Genomic DNA, 23,438 nt, shown 5'->3' with positions numbered 1-23,438 from the left:
TAGTTTAATCTTTCATTAGATATCATACTAGGTGGTTCATGTACTTCTACAATATTTACAGTATGGTCAGAATTTCGTGGTTGTTCCCTCTGAAACTCAATTGCTCCATTACCAAGTGGTATTGGTCCTTGCGGTTGTGGTGCTTGTTGAGTTACATTTGTACCTACCCATCGAACAGGTGTCGAAGGGTCTTTCAAAGGTTGTATAATATCAGGATTGTTTTCTGGGTATATATCATGTCTGCATGAATTACCATACTGATTATTTGACTCATTATGTCTGCATTTGCCATCTGGTCTTCCGTACTAATCTGATTCACCTGATTACTATTGTTTCCATAGGTTTCTTAAGTATTATAAGTCTTACATTTATATTGATTATTATTATTGGCTTTACTATAGCTTAATATAGGTTTAGGATTTATATCTCGGTTATCCCTATTGTTAGTATTATTATTATTATTGTGTTGTGAAGTTGACATTTGATTATTGTTCCACACTCTGGCATCTTCAAGTATCATATCCATGTCATAGTCAGGTACATTTATAAGTTTCTCGTGTATATGAATAGGTAATATTCCTTTCAAATTATGTATCACTTCCCTATGGGAAATAGGATCACTCCAATACCTCATTTTATTAATGTATTTCTCAAAATACTGTCAAATGAACCTCTTTTACTATTATAAAATTCCAGTTGATACACCTCTTTCATAGTCTCTCTTGTTTACTACTCGACCACTATTTCACCAAGAAAAGTTGTTACAATTCTGCACATGTATTACAATTCTCACTCGCTTCTGCAGCTCATAGTGCTGCCTCACCTTCGATCTTGGACACAATAAATTGAAGTCTATCATGTTCAGACTGTGAGGAAAAGTACTGTGAGGAAAAATACACTTAAAATTATTGATGTAAATTTTTGGATGTAAGTTATTTTTTTCAGTCAAAAAGGTAGGAAACTGTCTGCTTTTGAATATACTTCTTTCAACCATTAAAGATGACAAGTACACTCTTTGGACATAAGTGTCATTTTCATTTCCAAAACAGTCACAAAATTTGTTGGATGTATTCACACAACAGATACATTTTACTTCACTACATGGTTTATCACTCCTAAATCTATCTTTTGAATAATTGTCTTTAGTCAATACATTTTGTGAAGATTTTTGTTCTAATTCTGACAGTTTACAATTTGTTTCACTTTGCCACTTATATAATTCTTCAGTCACTTTATCTTTAATAACCTGGAAGTCACTGTTAAATAACTTCATAAGTTCATCATTTCCAATTTGTTTTTCTTTAACTACCTCACCTTGTTTTATGTCAAGAGTGGTATTTACTTTCTTTTTGATTTCCTTATTTTTAACTTACATCCACTCAGAAAGATCATCATCTAATTTTTTAGTTTGGTCCTTTAAATATTTATCTATGCCCTTGCAAGCATTCATTTCAAATTCTAACACCTTTTGAGACATATCCTCAATTTTCACATTAGCCTTCGAGTAACTAATTTCACAGCCACAAATTTTATCTGAAAAACCCCTATGATCCTGATAAATAGTTTCATATTTATTCTCCATCTCATTAATTTTAGCCATAAATTCTACATCTACATCTACATCCATACTCTGCAAGCCACCTGACGGTGTGTGGCAGAGGATACCTTGAGTACCTCTATCAGTTCTCCCTTCTATTCCAGTCTCGTATTATTCGTGGAAAGAAGGATTGTCGGTATGCTTCTGTGTGGGCTCTAATCTCTCTGATTTTTTCCTCACGGTCTCTTTGCGAGATATACGTAGGAGGGAGCAATATACTGCTTGACTCTTTGCTGAAGGTATGTTCTCGAAACTTTAACAAAAGCCCGTACCAAGCAACTAAGCATCTCTTCTGCAGAGTCTTCCACTGGAGTTTATCTATCATCTCCGTAACGCTTTTGCAATTACTAAATGATCCTGTAATGAAGCGCGCTGCTCTCCGTTGGATCTTCTCTATCTCTTCTATCAACCCTATCTGGGATGGATCCCACACTGCTGAGTGGTATTCAAGTGTGTAGATTAGTAATGTCCATGGAAACTTTTATTTCTAACTCACTAAATTTAGTGTTTAATCATTCTTCCAACTCTTTTTTTAGAGTATCAAATTTCTCATTTGATTGTCTATTATCTTTAAGTGAGATGATTTGATTTTCAAGTGACTCGAACTTGTGGTCAAATTTTTTATTGTTTAAACCCATTTGGGTGTCAAATTTTTCAGTTTGGGAATCAAATTTAGCATCAAACTTATCATTTAAACGTCACATATTCTCAGTTAACTGACGTTGCATAATCGCCATTGTACTGGTTGTTATTTTTCTCCTTTCTTAGATAACTGAAATGTTGTTTGTGGACTCTTGTGTGGTATATTGTGGTGGGACCACTCTCACCACATGTTTTTGAATGGGAATAAAATGGCCAGTTCCAGCACAATTTCAGCAAGAATTATTTTTTAGTTGCTTCTTAAAGATTAGACACTGTAGATCTCGTTTATCTAGGGGTTTTTTGTAGTTTGGTCTGTAAAATAACCATTCCAACAAGCATGACCTGGGTTTGCTTCTTTTTGAAATAAACTCCACCAGATCTGAAATACTTTCAGATAAAATTATATTTATTCGTACTTTTTGTTAGGAACTACACCATTTTCACTATCAACATTGATAATCTAAATCCATTATACTACACTTGTCACATAAGCATGCCCATCTTTCTCCAATACTGACAAAGAAATGTCGGGCAAGCCAACATGTGCCCGGAAGTTGCAGACTTTCCTGCATTCTAGATTCTTTGGTCTACTGACCTTAATAAACTCCAAAGACACACACACACACACACACACACATACACACACACACACACACACACACACACATACACACACACATCACACAGCATTTAACATCTTAAACAAGTCCATTATTTATCATAAAAGAAAATATTCACAATTAAATAAATTAAACACATTTTCTGACAACATAATGAAATTACTTTAACTCTTTACTGTGAGCATCGTACTTTTAGCATGAGATAAACTTTATCTCCAATGGTTGATTACATTATAATACCCCACCAGTACTAAAAGTGTACCCTGGTCCACTTGTCAGTCCGATACAGAAACTGCATCACTGTCTTGGCTAGTATACAACTTTTTTATCACAACTCTAGTCAATTGTTCATTTGTACATCACCCATTGACTCCTTCCTTTGTCTCACAACATAAATTACATAAACACACATATTGGTTTGTTGCACAGAAATTTACTACAAAATAATACCAAAGTTAAAACATTTTCTCATATTAGAATAAACGTAGCACTAACTCCTATATCATCACTGATGTTACAAAAGTATTTCAGTTCAACAGTACTATTCTCTCATGAACTTTGTAGATTATGTGATAGATATCAAGATTAAGAGGTGAAATAAGCCAACATAAAGTATCTGTGTTGTGTGATCAACACAACCGAATAAAAATTAATGGTGAGCATGATGTAAAACAAAAGCACACTTGCATATACAAGAAGGTATATTCTATTAACTATAGAACATATTTTATAAACATTATGGTCTATTTAAGTGAATGAGCAAGATTTCCAAAATTATGAGGTTTGGTATTTTCAAACTGTCGGGATGGGTGACATGTATTGTCTCCTAGCATCATCATTAAAATAAAATCCCTCATTTACCAAGATTACATATTTTGCAATTCATTAAATACCTTACAACTACTTAAATAAGCACATTGGAATCATGAAATCTAATCTTATAACAGAATTAAGTGACAATCAGTCTAGATACAACATCATTTTGCATGAGATATGTTACATGACTTAGTATGATAATTGTAATTTGTTCCTGTGACTGTATATCACAGCATTTCGTTTTTCCAGTAAAATTCTTTCCAGACAAAGGCAAGTTTGTAGGCTCAATTTGTCCTTTTCTCAATATATGGCTTCAAAGGAACAACATTCCTAAGACCAAACAGCTTTCTCGACTTGGGATATACTAATCGGTATGCATTTGGGTTGCGGGTTCTCTGTAACCTCAAATGGTCCAATGTAAATATCAAAAAACTTATTGAGTCCTGCTGTTAATAATTTCGATTGTTCATGGGATTTCACTAAGACATGGTCACCTACTCTGAATATGGTAGCCTTTATTTTCCTATCGTGTCTGTTTTTCCTAACTTCACGTAGTTTCTTCATGGTTTTCTTTACAATCTCTTCATGTTCTTTCATTGATATTAAGGCACATTGTGGAAAGTCTATTAATTCAGAAATAATATTTGCTGGTCTGAGATGAAACATAATTTCATATGGTGAAAATCCAGTAGAGCTATGCTGCAAGCTGTTCATGATGTCCTCAAAGTTGTTTACATGGTCGGACCAACTAGGGTGTTTGTGACTACAATATGTCCTGCAAAGTCTCCCTATTTCCCTCATGTACCTTTCTGCTAGGTTTGAAGATGTGTTGTACACAGATATCAAGATGTGTTTTGTGTTAGTTTTTTCCATCAATGTTTTCCAGTTTTTTGAAACAAATTGTGAACCATTATCAGATAGTATGGCTTTAGGTTTCCCTATGCTCATGAAGTAATCTCTCTCAATCTTTGTAATGATCTCTTTACTTGTAGCTTTTCGAACAGAATAAAGATTAATTAGTTTGTAAAATACATCAACCATGACGAATATAAAACAATGGCCACCTTTGCTTTTAGGTGAAGGACCATAAAAGTCTACAGCTACTAAATCTAATGGTTTATCTGGAATAATGTTCTGCATTTCTCCCTGGAATGTTCTGTTGCTTAGTTTTACTCTTTGACATTTGTCGCATGCTGATATTTCGTTCCTCACCTTCTTTACCATGTTATAAAAGTAGATGTTTTCTTGTAACTTTTTTATGCATTTCTGTATTCCACAGTGACCATAACTTTCATGGGTGTACTTTATTAACTTGTCTGACTCACACTCTGGCCAACATAGCTTCCAATTGTCAGAGTCCACATCTGTTCATCTAAAGAGTGTTCCCTTAAAGACCTTATAGTATTTGTCAAGTTTATCATACCATCTAAACAGTCCTTAATCAATTTCCAATTAGGATTCTTATTTTGTCCCCTCCTGATGTTATTGCAAAGTGTCCTTATGGGCTTTTCAGCTTGGATTCCCTTCATGTATCTTATTTTAAATTCTTTCCTTCCTCTTGATCAAACATTTCCTCAGCTCCTCCTACTGGTAACCTAGGTATAGCATCAGCCACTACATTTTCTGACCCCTTAATATACACAATTTCATAATCAAATGGTTGCATGAACATTTCCCACCTGGTTAATCTATTATGATATAGTCTACACTCCTGTTAATAGCTTTTCAGCTTGGATTCCCTTCATGTATCTTATTTTAAATTCTTTTTCTTCCTCTTGTTCAAACATTTACTCAGCTCCTCCTACTGGTAACCTAGATAAAGCATCAACCACTACATTTTCTGACCCCTTAATATACACAATTTCATAATAAAACGATTGCATGAACATTTCCAACTTGGTTAATCTATTATGATATAGTCTACACTCCTGTAAATAACTTAAAGCTTTGTGGTCTGAACACACTTTTATCTTGTGTCCTAACAGGTATGTTTTAATTTTGTAAATGGCCAGTGTACCACAAGTCATTCTTTTTCTGGTCTGTGTAAGTTCTCTGATTTTTAAGGAACATTCTACCGGAAAATGCAATAGTACAGTGAATATTTTTTCCATTCACAACTTTCTCCTGAAATAGTTCTGCTCCTAGTCCATAATCACTACTGTCAGTATGAAGACAAAATGGCAAACTAAAATCTGGTCTGTGTAAAAGATTGTTCTTACACAGTTCATTCTTAATTTTCTCGAATGCTTTCTGACACTCTTTGGACCAATTCCATGTAGCATTTTTTCTAAGTAAGTTGCTTAAGCATGTTACATTAAGGCATTGTCCATTTATATATTTTCGATAGAATCCACAGATTCTGTAGAAAGATTTCAACTGTTTTTGGTTTCTAGCAGATAGAAAGTTAACGATAGATTTTATTTTCTCAGGGTCTGCACTTATCCCTTCCTTAGTAATGGTATGACCCAAAAATTTGAGTTCTGACACACCAAATTTACATTTTTCTACTTATAATGTAATTCCCCCTCTTCTGAGTTTTTCACACACTTTTTTCAATAACTTCAAATGATCCTCCCAACTTTGATTTGACGCTAATATATCATCTACATAAATGGTTAAATCTTACACAACTTCTTGGCCAATTACATAGTCTAGTGCTCTTATAAATTCTGTGACTGCAGAGTTTAATCCGAAAGGCACTACACAATATTGGTAACATCTCCCATTGTATAAGAAAGCAGTGTACTTTCTAGAACTAATTACAAGAGGTACTTGATAAAAACCCAAAGTTAGGTCAAGGCTTGACATAACTTGGATATTTTTAAATTTGTAGGACAACTCATTGATGTTCACTGGGTGGTCAGTTTCTCTGTATAAACATTTGTTTAACGGTCTGGAATCTAGTACCAATCTGACTTGTCCATTAGGTTTATTTACAATGACCAAGGGCTTATACTCCTCTCAATGATTTCACACACTTCCATCTTTTGTAATTCTTTCTTGACTGCTACCCTTTTCAAGATTGGAATAATGTACGGTTTTGTAAAAAAAGGTTCATATGGCTTCAACTGCAAAGTACATTGGTATCCAATTACTTTACCTGATATGTTGCTGAAGACATCATAATATTCCCACAAAAATAATTTCAACTCTTGTTTTTGGTTCTCAGTTAGTTCTCTAGCTTTGACTACTTTTTCATTTACCAAGTTTTCAAGCTCTATCTCATCTGTATCAAAATCTGTGACATGGCCTTCAATGTACTGACCTTCTTTTGTAAATTAAATACTGTTCACAGTGTTATTCATACACAACACATTTGATGTAAGAAGTTTCTTGGCAATGACTTCACCACTTGGGAGAGTCATCATTAATTTCTGTCCTACCCAATCAAGTGCTGCATTTACTTTTGTTATCCAAGAAATGCCTAGGATAAAATCCTCTGTGAGATCAGGAATAACGAGACACCCATGTGACCATGATACTCCTTCAATTTCAAAAGTAATAAAAGCCTGACTCCTTACTGATTTACTGTGCCTCCCAGTAGCATCTCTTATTTTAATTCCTACTGCAGGTTACTCAACATAATCCTTATTAGTTCTCAGTTTTTTACTTAATGATTCTGATATCCCAGATACTTGACATCCTGTATCCACTAAACACTTTCCTTTCCATGATCCTATCTGTACATCAATAAACGGGTTGGTTACGTCAAAGTCAAAATTTTTATTAATATTCTCATGTAATGATAAGTCATCTTCAATTTCGCTAAATCCATATCCCTTTCTAGTGTCCTTACCTGTATCATTACTACCAGAGATATATGCTATTATTACTCTAACTGGATTTTCTATGGCCTGGTTACTATTCCTGAATATTTCATTAATACAACTACATTAATTTGTGCTATTCTGTGTGTCTTCTTTATATTTATCTCTTAACATTTGTGCAATGTGGTACTTAATTCTTTGCCACAATTCTGGATACAAAGTTTCACATATATCAAGTGTTACCTTTCTGAAATTTTCATCGTTCTTAACGGCACTACTGTTAACCCATAAGTCAAACAAAAATTGCTCACTTCCTGACATTTCATCATCTACTATCCTAATGCTGTTAAGATTACCTGCTGTTGATTCCCTCTCATTGTTTTTCTTACATGTATTAAGATCAAATAGCTCATTGACTAAAATTCTGGCATCCTTATCATTCAAATTGTCAACTGTGTTCACATGTACCTCACTAACTTCATTACTATCCTCTTTTATATTAGTAATCCCTAAAGCTTCCAATTCCTCACTTACACATATAAAACATCTTTCTTCACTACTATCCTCAATCTCCTTTTCTTCCCAATCAACATCACAAAAATTATCCTCTTGATCCTCTGCACCCTTGCCTTCACATTTAAATCATCTTTACTAGGTGTAATTTTCATTCCTAGCCCACCTGACTCTTCCATAAGTTCTCTACTTCCTAACACACTTTGATCATTTGAACAACTATCTTCCAGCAAGGCGTACCTCTCAGCCCACTCATAGAATGAATCTAAGTTTAATTCTTCTTCACAGTTCTCTAAGCAATTGGTGTCTTTAAATAACTTACCTTTTGTTTCTGGTTTATTAGTATGACATATATTATTTGTAACAGACACCACATTAATGGGGTAAAACTTCTCTTTAAAATAATTACTCATTATGTCACTGGTATTTTTCTGTTTAGTTTGACAGTTTGGGTTGGCCCTTTCCATTTGTGTATAAGTAGCTCCTACCTTGTGGACTGCCAATGGAGCGCTATTTAGTTTTTTAACTCCTGTTCAGTTATCCCCATACCATTATGACTATGCCACTCTTTTGGTTTATTTCCAAAGTGTCTGTTACCAAATTGATTATGATTATTTCCATATTGACCCTCGTAATGAAAATTGTTTCCTTGTGATCAGTTGAAGTTGTACTGGTGATTTCTCTGATGAAAATCATTACTTCCAGAATTGTGTGGTCCCTTTTTATCATGTTGTGTGTTTCCCCAATTTGTATGTCCTATCTTTTGAAAATGGTTTTGACTATGGTGTGGTGGTTTGCCCATTTTCTCAATAATTCTGTCTAGTTTGTCTACATATTCAAAAACTGATCTATTGTGTCATCCAGTCCATAAGCTAATTCCCACTGTAATTCATATGGTAGCCTTCTTTTTAGTGCATCAATTTGAGTGAGTTCATCAAAAGGTTTGCTTAGGTGAGTGAGTTTCCTTAACTGATTTTTGCAAAATTGCTTCATGCTACCAAACTCATGTTTATAACCAGGTCCATTTAAGAATTCGCTTTTTATTCTAGCTTGTTCTGTCTCTAACCAGAATTTACTTAAGAACCTCTCCTCAAACTCTGAAAATGCCATTCCCTCCATTCAACAGTGATTAGTCCATGACAATACTTCACCTTCCAGAAATCTTTTCACAAATTTAATTTTCAAAGTATCATTCATATTTGGAAAAAAATTATCTTTGCAATGCAACAGGAAATCTACTGGATGCATACTGCTCTCATCTGAAAAGTTTTTTCCTGGAATGTTGCACCACATAGTGCCAATATTGTTCGCCAAACTATTGGTGACAAAATTGCTACTAACACCTTCAAGTTTCTTTGTGATGTCACTAATACTATTTTCTAAACTCTTGACTTCATGTTTGTTTATTTGCTTATTTACATATAGTTTTTCAGTAATGATTACTATCTTTTGTTCAAATTTGCATTCTACTTGAACAATTTTATCATCTTCAATAGAAATTCGATCAGATACTGTATTTTCTACATGTTTGATATCTGCATGCACAACTTTACTGTACTAATTTCAGTTTTCAGATTTTTTACTTTTGCATCTGCATTTTTAACCTTTCTCCTGACGTAATTGACCTTACCCGTTGTAGGGAAGCAGCCTACTCACGCCGTATAAAATTCTCATCAGTCTTTCCATTGTGTGCCAGCCTAGTCTGCTGTAACTAGCTCTGACGTCATAAATGTTGCGCAATACTTTAAAAATCAAGTAAATTACCTGAAACGTTTCTAGTGTGTCAGGAGTAATACTAAATCAATATGTGTTGAATATCAGTTCAATAACTTTAACCAGTTTCGAAATTTGGACGTTTTTCTGTTAAAATCATTGGCTCAACAGAAAAGAGCTAGAGACTTAAAAATTTATATTTAGATTCCTTTTTCATAATAATTTAATAGAAACAGTACTTTGGATCTCACAAATTAAAATTTTAGTGGAAATTCATGATTTTCTGGTTTTCGTCTTAAAAATTAAGGAAGCAAGATAGATTAAGTAGGCTAATAAATAAGGCTAGGATGTTTATATTTAAGTAGAATGGAGATCCGCTATAACCATAAAGATGTGAGAAGTTTCATTTGAATAACTATAAAACTATAGCGATAGCGTATCTCCAAAGGGCAAGTTCAGAGCTCGTCTACTACGTGCAGTATAATTAAATTAATTCTCTCGCCCAAAATATTTTACTTAGCCACATCAGACTTTTATTATGATTACTTACCTGTGTGTTGAATGCACATTTAGATTGAGAGCTTCATCGGCCCTCAGCAAAGGGAGTGATAATTTATTCAATAACTTAAAGTGGTGCATTACTAGCCCAGCGGCTAGTCGGGAGAGCCGATTTGATAGGCGTTCCCTTAGCCGTCCGCACTGTGGCTTTATATATAAGAACGCTGTGCGAGGAAGAAAGGCCGCAGTTCTCTCCAGACGCTGAATAGCACACCATCTGTGTCAGGAGTTGCGTCGCGTCGGTATCATTGCTATAAACAGCCTCGGATGCCGTATTAAGTTACTTGGGATATGCGTAACCATTAAAACATTTTCAAGTGAAGTGTTAATTCTGGGATGACTTTAATGATCTATCTTCAGTTTGCGTATGTCGTATTTTCACGTGCCGTCGTGGGACAAACATTCTACCATTATTTAGCGTGGCGTTTGATGAACATTATCATCAAATTATGGCGAGCATTCACTTAAACATTTAATTTGGACAGTTATAATTGCATCAGCGCATTAGACTCTGAACTGCTCTGTTAGTCAGACTGTGTGGATTCTTTTTTTTTCATCTGTGACTTTCAGAATATAGTGAACGTTTTTTCACGATCGTTTTTGATTATGAATCCCAGACAATCTCCTAATTCCTCAGAGCTATCAGCTGTAGCTATAAGTGTATTTCTCAGATGAAGTGGGCACTAGGAATTCTAATTACAGGCTTCACGTTTTGCTAATCACTTTCTGTTTGCCAATATTGTAGTTAGAGAGCCAGTGTTGAGAACAGCAAAAGACAGCATAATTAATAGGAACATTTATATATCAATTCATTCCACCCGCCGCCCCACATATGGTTAAACAGCAGGGAAATGCATTCTTTTCTACATTACATAAGATTCTACATATAATAAACAGCATAATTCCACCTGCCGCCCCACATATGGTGCATCGGCTGGGAAAAACATTCATCATTTTATATAAACAAATAATAGTTCCTCCCGCCGCCCCACACCATGATCTTAACCATATTACAACTCAAACTGTAAATTTTTGGTTCTACATTTTGAAAGTGATTGTCATTTTTTTTTTTTCATTTTCTTTGACCTGTTTTTCAAATCTATCACTGATGTCCTTAAGATTCTGGCCTGACTGAGCTGTGTTGTTTTGCTCCATTTATTCCAAACGAATCTCATTAGCATCGAGTCTGTCTTTAATATTTCCTAACTACTCCCATTTTGTCTGTTAGTGTTATCAATTGCCTTAAATTTTCCCTCCATATAATTCATTATTGTTGATAACATGCCTTTAACTTCATCCTGTCTTTCCATACGAGTTTCAACTTTCTCTACAGGATCCAGTCTATTACTGTTGAATTCACTTTCGTATGATAAATTTACATTAGTACTAGCATTGGTGACACCATTGTCAATACTTTCCTCTTTTACAATAGTCATCTTTTTACACAGGAATAAACAAAACACAATAAATTTATCTTCTATAAAGGATACTAAATTATCTTACTCACAGTTTATTGATTTTGTATCTTACAAAATCTTCTTTGTTGATTGGTGCCTGCTGGAATTCACAACACTGAAACACTACACTTATATGACTATTACGTTTTTGTTTCACAACACTTTACTCTTTTTTCTTCTTTCTTGACTTATTGCCCCATCATTCTTTCTCCAGTAACTGCATTCCATTGTCTTGAAGGTATCAACATATGACTTTCTTGAACATTTTCATCCAGGATGTACGAATTCTGTCATTGTCTTCACAATCTTCGTGGTAATTTATTTCGATAACTTTTTCAATAATCCCAGATGATTCCACCATATTGTACTGGTTGTTATCTTTCTCGTTTCTTAGATAACTGGAACATTGTTTGTGGAATCCTGCACTGTATATTGTGGTAGGACCACTCTCACCACGTGTTTTGAATGGGAATAATATGACCAGTTCCAGCACAATTTCAGCAATAATTAATTTTTAGTTGCTGCTTGAAGATTAGACACTGCAGATCACGTTTGTCTAGGGGTTTTTCATAGTTTGGTCTGCAAAATAATCATTCCAACAAGCATGTCCTGGGTTTGCTTCTGTTTGAAATAAACTCCACTGGATCTGAAATAGTTTCAGCTAAAATTATATTTATTCATACTTTTTGTTAGGAACTACACTATTTTCATCATCAACAGTGATAATCTAAATCCATTATACTACACTTGTCATCTAAGCATGTCCGTCTTTCTCCAATACCAACAGAGAAGAAGGACTTATGCAAGTCAACATGTGCCTGGAAGTTGCAAACATTCCTGCATTCTAGATTCTTTGGTCTACTGACCTTAATAAATTCCAAAGACTCACACACACACACACACACACACACACACACACACAGCATTCAACATCTTAAACAAGTCCATTATTTATCATAAAAGAAAATATTCACAATTAAATAAACTAAACACGTTTTCTGGCAACATAATGAAATTACTTTAACTCTTTACTGTGGACATCATACTTTTTGCATGAGATAAACTTTATCTCCAACAGTTGATTACATTACACCATGAATTTAATAATAACATCATCCTTAAGCTCTGTAAAATTTGATGTAAGATTCACACTTTACTGTGTAACTTTATTATTTATATACTCCTGTATATCACTATTTTACTTGTACTCAGGTCTGCTTCTACTGTCACCTCCACATCAATGATATTACTATTGCCTAAATTATATGATTGCTACCTTAAATTTTTTACATTTGGGACTCCTTCACCAGGATTTCCCTCACTCACATTATACTATTGGTAGTCCATAATTGGGTCCCTAGTTACCTCCTCATGTGGATTATATCAACCTTCAGGCCCCTCACCTGTCACTTCCAAACTTTGGGTTGCGTTATCTCGCGCTCTCCTTGCTCAGGTATGCATTTTCCTGATACACGCAGTTCAAATTTTGATATCCACAACACACAAGTATATGCCTGTTCACAACACATATGAACAGACACATTCTGTTCCAAGATGATGGTTTATGATAAAATCAAATGTACTTTCACCAACCATAGCACTGTTTTTATGCAATGTCTAGAGTACTCATACCTGCGAGTATCTCGCGTTAGCTGTGAGTACTTATCCTTTCTCACCGGTCGGCATTCGTGCCTTCGGCCCGAAGTTGTTAATAGATCCTTTTCAAGCCCCACATTGGGCGCCAAATATTTTCCAATGCCTCTTCTGTCTTCTTGTTAGTCCCAGCTTCCTGAGATCGCTCGGTGAAGAAACACAGTATATATAACAAGTTCTGTAGTGGTACAATGAAATTATGCAACAGTAAGTAATCTCATTGTTTGTTTATTGGTATTTATGGAAAAGATAAGAAACTCTCTCATACTCTCATGTGTCATCATACTTTATGCAGCATTTTATGTGTGTAATGGAGTTTTCAGTTTCGTGAACCATTTCAATGAATTCATTACAGTGTTGCTTGGCAATGTAATCAGCAATGTCATATTTGTCTCTATTAAAACTGATGCTCAACATTTTAAATAACCTTTCATTTAGTTTTTGTCCAAATCAGCACTTATTTCAAAATTAATTTCAGCTTTGTGGATTAAATCCATGAGTATTTGTAACTATTGTCTATGATTTACTGAACAGCTTGATCTTGTACTGGCAGGTAATTTATTTCAAATCTAGTGTGCAGTTTCCAGTATTTTCCTGATGGGATAAATAACTCTTTTACAATGACGTGATCTCATGTAAAGATCTAACTGGAACTGGGTTTATCTCCATCGAATTCAGAATCATAAAATAAAATTCACCACACCAGCAAGCAAACTATACCAATGCACTTTTGCACTCTATGTAAGTCGTTATCTCAGAGTAAAAGCTGCACATAAATTCACTCTTCTTTTCATGCATAGAAAAACCAAAACACCTTTATATTAAATATTTCCCATTCTGAATAGACTTCAAGAGTTTATATTTCATAATCAATAAAATTTTATCGCCTGAGAGAAACTATCATGTCAGGATGGTGATGTCACAAATCAACACTTGCTTGAAAGGAACGCAATACATGTAGTAAAAGTACCATCTGTAAAGTAATGTACTGATTTTTATAACAAATTTGCTAACCCTTGTATTGCTACATCAGTAATTTGTAGCAAATGACTTGACTGTAGATTAAACATTTGCTGAGAACATGATCTACCCTTCCTAATATCACCTTAATTACTCTCCATGGTTGTTTACACTCAGTTTAGTATAGTCTTGGAAATATGTTATATGAAACTGGTTGCAAAGAAATTCCCCTACAGATGTTAAAATCTTGTTTGTTGCCTTTCGTATATAGTTGATGTACCAAGGTGACCTTTCATTCTGCTGGGAATTGATGTATCAAGCTCACGTTTCATTCTCCTGAGCACTTTCCTGTTTTCCTAGTTTTCTCAAAGATTCATTTTAGTTCATTTATTATTTTTAATTTTTGGTAGAGATCATTTCAGAACCTTTGCTCTCATAGAGTCTTCTCCACTAGGTTTATAAGGTTTTAATAACTCCTCCAGTTTCTTTGATAGCTGGATGTAAATCGTCTTCTAGATTTTCAAGCATGTCTGAGCTTATGGATTGGTACTGGACAAAGAAGCTGGTCAAAATAGTTTTCACATGCATCTTCATATTTTCGTGGTGCAAAGACAGTTCCATAAAATTTTGGGAGTGCAGCCACATAAATTCAACTTCTTCTTCTAATATTGCAGCTGAATACGATCCGGCCATCTTCAGAGTAGGTTGAGGTGATTGACGTTTCAGTGCTTGCTCCGTCCTTTTAAACTCATGGACCAAACCACTGTGCATGCAACCACAGATGCAGAAGGTGCGATCAACGTTTCTGGCACCTTGTGTATTTGTGGCCGATTGCACAGTGGTTTGGTCCGCGAGTTTAAAAGGATGGTGTTTTGAAATCCATAGGCTCTTGGCTGAGAACTCATTGGCAGTTGTCAAGTGGTGACTGTCTTTTGGTTGCTGCTACCATCCTTATATAACTGTGCTGCCTTCTGTGACATCAGTGTGTAGGGTGGTGAGAGGCTGGTATTATGGAATATAGGAATATTTGCTTTCTGATATGAGAGCCTGAAAAATACTTTTGTGGTCAACCAGAAAAAGATAGAGAACATTCTGACCATAATTTCCTGTCTGCAAGTCCTCATTCTTCTAGTACTCACTGAAAGAAATGTTTCTGATCTCAATTTACTCAACAAGATAAGGAACTATGATTATAAATAAAAGTTTTGAGTACTAACTGATTGATTTATATTCTGAAAAAGTCACATGTAAAGCATTATAATAGTCCTGATGATGATAATAATAGTAATAATAATATGAAATATCAGACAAAAAACGAAAAAGGTTAGGTAAAATCTCACAACAAGAAGCAATAGAGCAATTAGATGAAAAGAAGCAGAAATTACAAGCATTGGCCAAAGGACTTAGAAGATACAGAAAAAGTGAAAATAGAAGGAAACCAAACCAAACATTCAACACAAACCAAAAGAGATTTTAACAAACAATAGATAACACACACATTAAAATAGACAATCCACCAAACATAACAGACATGGAACAACTTCTGGAGCAACATATGGTCAAACCCGGTACAATATAACAGGCATGCACGGTGGATACAAGCAGAAACAGACTCATACAAGATGATACCACAAATGCCTGAAGTGATAATTTTGCAACATGAAGTTACCCAAGCAATTAATTCTACTCACAATTCGAAAGCCCCTGGAAAAGATAAAATAGCAAATTTCTGGCTAAAGAAGTTCACCTCAACACATTCACACCTAACCAAATTATTTAACAGTTACATTGCAGACCCATACACATTCCCTGATACACTTACACATGGAATAAGCTATCTGAAACCTAAAGATCAAGCAGACACAGCAAACCCAGCTAAATATCGCCCCATAACATGCCTACCAACAATCTACAAAATATTAACTTCAGTCATTACACAGAATTTAATGACACATACAACACAGAACAAAAATATAAATTAAGAACAAAAAGGCTGCTGCAAAGGAGCACGAGGATGTAAAGAGCAACTGATAATAGATACAGAGGTGACGTATCAAGCTAAAACTAAACAAAGGTCGCTACACTATGCATACATTGATTACCAAATAGCTTTTGATAGTGTACCCCACTCATGGTTACTACAGATATTGGAAATATACAAAGTAGATCCTAAATTGATACAGTTCCTAAACATAGTAATGAAAAACTGGAAAACCACACTTAATATCCAAACAAATTCAGATAATATCACATCACAGCCAATACAGATTAAGCGTGGAATATACCAAGGAGACTCATTAAGTCCTTTCTGGCTCTGTCTTGCTCTGAACCCACTATCCAACATGCTAAATAATACAAATTATGGATATAATATTACTGGAACATACCCACACAAAATCACACATTTGCTATACATGGATGATCTAAAACTACAGGCAGCAACCAATCAGCAACTCAACCAATTACTAAAGATAACAGAAGTATTCAGCAATGATATAAATATGGCTTTTGGAACAGACAAATGTAAGAAAAATAGCATAGTCAAGGGAAAACAGACTAAACAAGAAGATTACATATTGAATAACCACAGTGACTCCATAGAAGCGATGGAAAAAACAGATGCCTATAAATATCTAGGATACAGACAAAAAATAGGAATAGATAATATGAATATTAAAGAAGAACTAAAAGAAAGATATAGACAAAGACTAACAAAAATACTGAAAACAGAATTGACAGCAAGAAACAAGACAAAAGCTATAAATACCTATGCTGTACCAATATTGACCTACTCATTTGGAGTTGTGAAATGGAGTAACACAGACCTAGAAGCACTCAATACACTTACACGTTCACAATGCCACAAATATAGAATACATCACATACATTCAGCAACAGAAAGATTCACATTAAGCAGAAAGGAAGGAGGAAGGGGATTCATCGACATAAAAAACCTACATTATAGACAGGTAGACAATTTAAGAAAATTCTTTCTAGAACGAGCAGAAACTAGCAAAATACACAAAGCAATCACTCATATAAATACATCAGCTACACCACTACAATTTCATAACCACTTCTACAACCCTTTAGATCACATAACATCAACAGATATGAAGAAAGTAAATTGGAAAAAGAAAACACTACATGGCAAGCACCCGTATCATCTAACACAGCAACACATCGATCAAGATGCATCCAACACGTGGCTAAGAAAAGGCAATATATACAGTCAGACGGAAGGATTCATGATTGCAATACAGGATCAAACAATAAACACCAGATATTACAGCAAGCATATTATTAAAGATCCCAATACTATAACAGATAAATGCAGACTTTGCAAACAACAAATAGAAACAGTAGATCACATCACAAGTGGATGTACAATACTAGCAAATACAGAATACTCCAGAAGACATGACAATATAGCGAAAATAATACATCAACAACTTGCGATAAAACATAAACTAATAAAACAACATGTTCCCACATACAAGTATGCACCACAAAATGTACTGGAGAATGATGAATACAAATTATACTGGAACAGAACCATATAACAGATAAAACAACACCACATAACAAACCTGATATCATACTCACCAATAAAAAGAAGAAATTAACACAACTAATCGAAATATCCATACCCAATACAACAAATATACGGAAGAAAACAGGAGAAAAAATTGAAAAATACATCTAACTGGCTGAGAAAGTAAAGGACATGTGGCATCAGGATAAAGTTGACATTATACCAATTATACTATCAACTACAGGAGTCATACCACACAATATCCACCAGTACATCAACACAAGACAGATACAACCAAACTTATATAAACAACTACAGAAATCTGTAATTATTGATACATGTTCAATAACCCGAAAGTTCCTAAATACCATGTAACATATACCGTACAGTTAAAAGGAAGTCACGCTTGATGAAGGTCCGCGTCACTTTCCATTTTTAACCAGACCTAAGGTATGAGAAAAATAGAAATAATAATAATAATAATGATGATGATGATGATGATGATGATGATGATGATGATGATGATGCCTCTATCATAAACAGCACTATGAGCAGTTCAGAGGTGACCTCTATGGTAAATTCCCATTAAATGGTCTTTTGCCCTGACTTTTAATAATCAATCTTAATTGCCTGCCACCAAACTGGAAAATAATTTCACTATTTGCCAAGTGGTTTTGTTAACATGATAGGCAATGCACAAACTACTACTTCCATGAAATCTAAGCGTACAGTTCTCCTGAGCTCACTTCCTATTTGTACTGAAAAGATGTGTTTAATTGGAACTTTGGTTTGACAATGTCTGAGGCAGGGCATAAGGTGGTATTTGACTGATGTGGAAAGAGTGGTAGCTCAGGGCAAAGTGTGTGTGTAACTCCCTGTCAGGCCTTTTTTGTATATGGGCACAGCAGATGGCTGAAGGTAACATCTGCCATCTTCTGCTATATCCCCAGGTAGAAGCATCTAAATGGCCACTTTCTTCAACACATACATTTTAATAACTTCATCATGAATCAATTTATAATCTTCATAATTTTTATATGAATGTAGTTAAGTTGGCTTTAATTAAAGAAAAAGTTTAACTCAACTGCATTCAAACTCTGCTGGCTAGAATTTTTAGAACAGAACTGACAGCCGAACATGACCTTTTAAGTACAACTTTAACAGACCTTGTATTAATTGTTATTTACATAAGAGTCTTGAAACTTGTTATAGCTTTACTGTTTAATCAGTTTTATCTGGTGCTGCAATCAGAACTTTCTATCATTAATATGAATGATTCTTAATCTATTACAAATAAGGACGTTTTCATTCCAAATTTAGTTTTTAGTATATTACTCGAAAACTATTAGAGGTAGCTTAATGGGGTCACATAGTTAAGGTTTTCGAATCATACTGAAGCTAATTACCAATTTTCATCTTTCTGAATAATACTTAGCCTCTTCATCTTTCCCTAAAAGCACAAATTTTGACCAAATTATTGCTCTGATCAAGTTGAGACTTGTAACAGTTGATTTTACAAACATATGCACATATTGAACAATTTTTGGATTTCTAGCTTTATTATTTACCGCTACTGGCTTTTATTCTATTCAAAACAATGTATTTAAGGAAAGATATTCATCTGATCACTCTGAGATTTAACAATTTAATCATTAATATACTGAAGCATGTTTTGACAAAGTTTGGAAGAGCTACTTTAATTTTTAATTTCTTTATTAGATCATGGTGCAATACTTGTATGATATGCACAGGTGCATTGTGATGACATGGAGCTAGTAGCAGTGAACTGGAGTAAGTTGCAGCACACTCATTTGCCTCTGTATCTCTCAAATAATACAGTGCATGTTTCTCCACATCTGTTGCTTTCTCCAGCACCATATCAGGTAATCTATTCATTGTACATCCACTGCACCTACTTCAACCTTCCAAAGGCCAGGTCCCAAGCCATCCTAAGATGGAAGCCGCCATCTTTATTGAAGATGTTGTCACAATTTTTTTTATTGGTTCCTTTTTTTATTACTCTGTCCCATAATCAATTAGCCTGTGTAATAACAGATACCTTACTGAATGCAATACATCCATTTTCTAGAGCGTGCTCTGCTACCATGGATTTCTCATGGTACTGAAAACAGAAACATCTCTCATGTTATATACAGTGCTCTCAATAGTATGCACAGTCTGTTTGGAATAAAAATGTCCATACCCACATAGTAATTTATATACTGCTGGGATCCTGAGGCCTTCATTGTTTTCCACAGGCCTGATAAGTTATCAAATTTCTGCTGGAGCCCTGAAGACCAAGTCAATTTGATCACTCTCTGGCAGCCAGCTAATCTTTCCTATTACTGAGACTCAGAATGGCAAAAATGCAAGCTTCTTCGAGTCCTCCTCTGGGTCCTTCTGTTTAACTGTTTTTGGAAAGATGGCTTGTAAAATGTGGCCATTGTTGTAGCCATTTCTCATTAATATTTTCCATAAATGGTGGGTTTTCAGCATTTGAGATGGCTTCTGCTTGATGGATTGAGGTCCTCAGAACAGAACGCTCCTGTGATCGATAGTGATAGCTGTTAGTGTGCTGACATTGGTCTGTATGAGTGGTTTTTCCATAAATACTGTGCCTGAGGCAACCATTTGCTTTATGGTGGATGAGCACATCAAGGAAAGCACGGGGCCATCTCTCTCTACCTCCATCATGAACCTGATGTTGTCATCGATATTATTGATGTGGTCCAAGAATTCTGCCAGCTTTGCATGTCCCTGTGACCAGACAACAATTATGTCACATGCTGGCTATAACTGCAGCTTATGAGATTCTCATTGTGATGCCGTCCATCTGGTTAAAATATTCTCCATCATACAAAAAATTCAGTGACATCACAGTGTGCTTAAATAAATTCACAATGGTGTCATGAAGTAACAGGGAAAAGAGATCTGAGTCAGTGATCCAGAAAGGGAAACTGAGCTGGCACCAAAAACATAGGGCAGAACAGAAAACAACAAAAAGCACCTTTATTGACATGATGATGAGAAACTTCAATGTGAGTGACAGAGTCAGCTCTGAAGGAGGGTCTTAATTTTGCACTGTTGCCTTGGAGTATCCCTTTTGCTGACATAATAAATGGTGTGGAACAAGCAGTTCACAAGATTCCCAATGAAACACCAGCTGAAATTTTTTGAGAAGCAAGCTGCATTCTTTTAAAATCCAAGCCACCATCCTTGAACATGGAAAGAGCTGAGTGTAACAGTTTTAACAAACTCTGTAATGATCCTGTCCTCAAAGTCCTGCCAGTTGACATGAGCAATACAGCTGTCATTATGGAATGAACTGCCTATGACAAGAAGATTTCGTTGATGCTGGAGGAGGAGACATATCAAAAATTATCAAGGGATCCAGTAACCTGAATAATGAGGAAGCCATAGGAGCTTCTCAAGAGGTCTTCACTGGAAGAGAATGTCATTAAAAATCTCCTCCTTGAGGTACCTTGATCATCTACATTGTTTAGCCTTCCAAAGTTTCACAAGAAGAACATGTCTCTACATCCCATCATCAGCACTGTTGGATCACTGCAATACAGACTTGTGTAACATCTGTCCAGCCTCCTTGCTCTCGACACTGGTCACTCTGTGCACCACATCAAGATTACAGTTGACTTCATCAGCCAGATTAAATGCCAGCATCTTGGAGAAAGATGTATTATAGTCAGTTTGATTTGGTGTCATTATTAATGTGAGGTCCCATCAAAGATTGTGTAGACCAACTCTCTCAGTTATTTGACAACACCATTGTGGATTTATTTATCCACACTCTGATGTTGTCATATAGTTTGTATGCTAATGAATATTTTAACCAGATGGACAGCATCATGTTTGAGGAGCCCTATTATAGTCAACATGTTTATAGAGAACTTTGAAGACATTGACCTGGACATGGCTCCCACAAAGCCTAGTGGTTTTTATCATTATGTTGACAGAACAGAAAACAACAAAAAGCACCTTTATTGGCATGATGATGAGAAACTTCAATGTGGGTGACAGAGTCAGCTCTGAAGGAGCTGGTTCCATGAAAGTGTCTGGTTTCATGAAAGTGTAAAGCTGGGAGAATTCTTTGACCACATCAATAAAATCCATGACAACATCAAGTTGAGGATGGAGGTAGAGACAGTTGATTCCTTACCATTCCTTGATGTCCTCATCTGCTGTAAAGCATTTGTGTATCTCAGCCACAGTGTTTACTGAAAACCCACCTTATTGACAGATACCTGCATGCCAACAGCTATCAAAATCCTAGCAGGAACACCCTTTTCTGAAGACCTCAGTGCATTGAAGCTGCCTGAGGTGCTGAAAACCAATACCAAAGAAACTGAGCAACTTTCAGAAAGTATTCGTGGAAATAGGCTGTGACAATTGCCAGATTTTGCAAGCCAGCTTTCCAAAAACACATAAGCAGAAGGATCCAGAGGAGGACTCAAAGGACCTTGCATGTTCACCATTCTGTGGCTCAGTAACAGGAAAGAAGCTGCCTCCTAAAGAGATATAAAATCGACACAGTCTTCAGAACACCAGCAGGAATTCAACATCTTTTGAGGACTTTGCAAGACAATGTAGGTGTCAGAAGGTGAGGAATATATAAAATACCACATGCATGTAGATAGTTTTATGTAGGACACACACTGTGTACTATTGAAAGCAATGTGTAAAACCTGAGAGATATTTCCACCTTCTGTACCCTGAGAAACCAACAATAGAAGAGTATGCCTAGAAAACAGGTTTTTTATTGCATTCAAAGAGATATCTGTATTATATGGACTAATAATTTCTGGGACAGTTTAATAAAAGAGTGATCAAAATAAAAATTTTGGGGCAATACCTTCAATAAAGATGGTTGTGTTCAGCTAAGCAGGGCTTAGAACGAAGCCAACAGGCATCTAATGAAAACATTACCTTTTATGATGCTGGCACAAATACGAGTGACATCACAGAAGGCTATGAAAGAATGGTAGCAGCAATTAAAAGACAGTCACCACTTGACAATGGCTGAGAAGTACTCAGCCAAAAGCTCATGGGATTTAAACTGCACAATGGGGCTGGAAGCTCAAGAGAATTTTATCAACACTACATGCAATTTCAAAGAAATATATGACTCATTGCTGTGAGCAACATAACACTCATATGTGCAAGCAAAAATAGACAGCTGCATCCCTTCTCTGAGTTGACTGTAAAGTGGCTGATCATTACTTCAGCACTTGATACTGGTTTCTAGTTATCATCAAGAGAGTGCTACGAAATATTTCTGGCTCACATTCGAAGAGGAATGGTGCAACATGGTTTCTGGCTTGCACTTGAAGTGATATGCAATAATTTTAATGAAATATTTCCAGTGTGCTGTAGTGCATTAGCACATGATATTCTGCTGCCACTGTACATTACTATGATGTCATATCTGGCAGTGTGTGCGTGCTTGCAACATAGATTACACACACAAGTGCTGATTGGAATATCAGCAATGATATGAAATGAATAGATTGCTACTCATGGTAAAGATAGCATGTTGAATTGTGACAGTTAAAAAAAAAAAAAACTGTTTCACATTGAGCTTTTCACATTGAG

This window comes from Schistocerca serialis, chromosome 5 (genome assembly GCF_023864345.2).
Source record: "Schistocerca serialis cubense isolate TAMUIC-IGC-003099 chromosome 5, iqSchSeri2.2, whole genome shotgun sequence".
In the NCBI taxonomy this organism is placed as follows: domain Eukaryota; kingdom Metazoa; phylum Arthropoda; class Insecta; order Orthoptera; family Acrididae; genus Schistocerca; species Schistocerca serialis.
Note: the sequence above shows the minus strand (reverse complement) of the source record.